This window comes from Bombina bombina, chromosome 2, assembly GCF_027579735.1.
Source record: "Bombina bombina isolate aBomBom1 chromosome 2, aBomBom1.pri, whole genome shotgun sequence".
NCBI lineage: Eukaryota > Metazoa > Chordata > Amphibia > Anura > Bombinatoridae > Bombina > Bombina bombina.
The window spans coordinates 971915232-971917731 of NC_069500.1; the positions used below are offsets into that span (position 1 = coordinate 971915232).

Here is a 2500-nt window from a genome sequence, read left to right on the forward strand (position 1 = left end):
TGCTATACATAACGCTGTATCACTTGATATATTGCTGTTTGTTTGTATTTTTTGTTAATATTTGTCTGTTTACTCACATTACTTTTCTTAACATTTTCAGAGACCAGTCGTTCCTTCTGCGGCCACTCCTCCTCCAACTTACCCAAGAATCATTCTAGGACCCCTGTTGCCAACTTTTATTGTAAGTTTAGCTACATCCTCCACATTTCCACCTACATAGTGCCTCTAGATCTTTCACAGAATGAGGAACAGACACTCAGCTTACTTTGGCCCATGTCGAAAACATCCCCCCCTCAACTGCACATATATACTATATCCCCTCACAAGCCTTTCTGACCCCCGAATACAATGGCACACACACATATAAAATAATATCCTGGAATGTAGGGTGAATCACCTCCCCTACTAAATGCAGTATAAATTCTCTAGTATCTACAATCTATACATGCAGATATATTCCTCTTACAGGAGACCAGATTAACTGCCCTAGAACATGAGAAATTAAAAACACATTGGGTGGGACAAGTTCTTTATTCTCCCTCTGAGGGCAGGAAAAAAGGGGTAGCAATCCTGATATGTAAAGGCCTTTCTATCACATTAGCTGATCCTCTAATAGGCATAAGAGGTAGATATCTCTTTGTGAACATAACGTTAGCCACATCAGTATATGTATTAGCTAACATCTATGGACCGAACATCCTATCCGTACAATTCTGGCAGGAAATCCAGGATAAGTTATTGGGATATTCTGAGGCCCTCTTGATAGTGGGTGGGGACTTTAACTTGGCCCAGGCTCTCCCATTAGATCGCTGACCTGACAACTCACATAACCCCTAGTATTAGTCCGGGTACAAAAAAGAGACTATTATCATCTTGACATTTAAAGAAACACTAAATACTATTGATCTATGGCGTACTCGGGATCCCCTGGTTCGTGACTACAATTGTTTATCCAAAACACACCACACTCTGTCTCGGATAGATTATTATCTAGTATCCCCCCCATTTGACTGTTAAAATTCTAAAAATAGGGATTACTCCTGTGACTATTAGATCACACCCCCATTTGGTTGCTGCTCCAACCCACCCCTCAAGATTCCCCACAAAAAAGTTGGAGATATCCTATATACCTATCGCATAACATATATTTTCAGAAACACCTCCAGTCCCAATGGGCAGACTTTATAATTAATAATACACAATACAAAGAAAACATGGACCTATTTTGGCACGCCTCCAAGGCGGTTATGCCGGGCCAGGTCACTTCCTACGCAGCTCAATACAATAAGACTCTACTCTGCAACCCATCTCTGTTCTTGACTAGATTAACTGATGCCTACAACACCTATTTGCAATCCCCAACCAGGACTACTAGACAGAACTATTACAACTTAAATGGGACTCCTTCCTACAACAGCAGGATGCCATCTTTCACGCACACAGACAAAGCCGTTTCTATAGGCACGGCAATAAAACAGGAAAACTTTTAGCCCAGGGCAGTCAAAAATATTACACCAAAATCTATAATCACCATGATCCAATCTCCTTCTGGTCTAAAATCAGATACTGAGACTATCCTGTCCGAATTTGCATCTTATTACCAATCTTTCTATAAAAAGCAGCCAATAGATAGAGACCAGCAGCAAAGCTTTTAGGGAAACATTCATGTCCCTAAGTTGAATGACAACCACCACAATCTTTAAAATGCCCCAATTTTGCCACTGGAAGTTTCCAGAGCCATTCAATAAGATACCCATTGAGTATTACAAATCTCTTAAAGCTGAGGTCTCCCCAGTGCTAGCCACCTTATTTACAGATTACCTGACAGGATCTTCTACCCCCAGCAACACCTTTACTGAGCCTCACATAATGTGTTATCCCTAAACCTGACCGGGACCCTACCCTACCCTCCTCCTATCGACCCATCTCGATATTAAATAGTGACTGCAAGCTATATACCAAGATCCTAGCAGATCGCTTAGCCAAATTAATGGGACATATCATTGGAGAAGACCAAATGGGCTTCATAAAATCTCGTACTTCTGTTAGAAACATACACAGGACGCAAGCCGTAAAATCCCACTTTTAGCAAAACCGACAGGGTACCCCATCACAGTCCCTGCCAGACACCTGCCTGTTAGCGGTAGACGCTGAGAAGGAATTTGATAGGATAGAATGGGAACATTTATACACCTCTTTAGAAAATTCCGGAATTACAGGCAATTTCCTCCAATCTATCCGCAATTTATACAATCGCCCAACAGCATCTCTACTCATTAATGGAAGGATTTCCCCCATGTTTATACTAGAGAGAGGAACCAGACAGGGTTGTCCCCTCTCCCCCATGTTGTTCAACGTGGCATGTTATGTTAGGCAAAACTCTTCTGGTCTCAAGGTAGGAGACCATAGACTTCCCCTTTCCCTATATGCCAATGATCTCCTTTATTTGTCTGACCCAGACATAGGGATACCCCATCTCTTGAATATTTTTCTTGCATTC

At 41.7% G+C, this 2500-nt stretch overlaps 1 protein-coding gene across 2 annotated transcripts in view; it reads right to left on the minus strand.

Moving 5' to 3' along the window:
- LOC128649926 (uncharacterized) overlaps positions 1–2500 on the minus strand; it is a 433711-nt gene that overhangs the window by 374484 nt on the left and 56727 nt on the right. The gene's annotated exons all lie outside the window — the stretch shown is intronic.